General features: G+C 37.8%; 1 long non-coding RNA gene across 1 annotated transcript in view; it reads right to left on the reverse strand.

Annotated features, from left to right (window-relative positions):
* LOC106877071 (uncharacterized) overlaps positions 1–224 on the reverse strand; it is a 44,688-nt gene extending 44,464 nt beyond the window's left edge. Inside the window, exon 1 of the long non-coding RNA XR_001410330.2 lies at positions 66–224. This is a non-coding gene — a long non-coding RNA (uncharacterized LOC106877071). The remainder of the gene's footprint in view (positions 1–65) is intronic.
* Positions 225–452: the final 228 nt, after the last annotated feature.

Consider the following 452-nt stretch of genomic DNA (forward strand, 5'->3'; position numbering starts at 1 on the left):
TATATAGGTCCACATACATATCCATGCGCTTACATGCCTACACAAGCACTTCTGCCTTGCCTTACCTGTGAGTCAAGTGTCGTAAAGTTTCTCTCGCTTGGTCCTTACTTTTTTTTCCTCCTCTGCGGCGGCTGTCGTCTTAGACAATTGTGTGCGTTAAAGGAAGTCAAGTCTACTTATGACTAAGTTTAATACAACAGAACGCTAATATAATGCTGCTCAGCGATTGGGTTAATTGTCAACGTCACTTTTAGACTTGTCACAACTTATATTCGATCAAATATTTTGATCTGGCTGTGCAAGCTATTACAATCGATTTAAAACTGTTTTAATCGACGCATACATACGCAAACATACGCAAACATACGCATTCACATAAATACGTACGTAGATGAGTGTGTGTATGCGTGTGTGTCTGTGTGTATGCATATATATATATATATATATATATA

Source organism: Octopus bimaculoides, chromosome 5 (assembly GCF_001194135.2).
Source record: "Octopus bimaculoides isolate UCB-OBI-ISO-001 chromosome 5, ASM119413v2, whole genome shotgun sequence".
In the NCBI taxonomy this organism is placed as follows: Eukaryota; Metazoa; Mollusca; class Cephalopoda; order Octopoda; family Octopodidae; genus Octopus; species Octopus bimaculoides.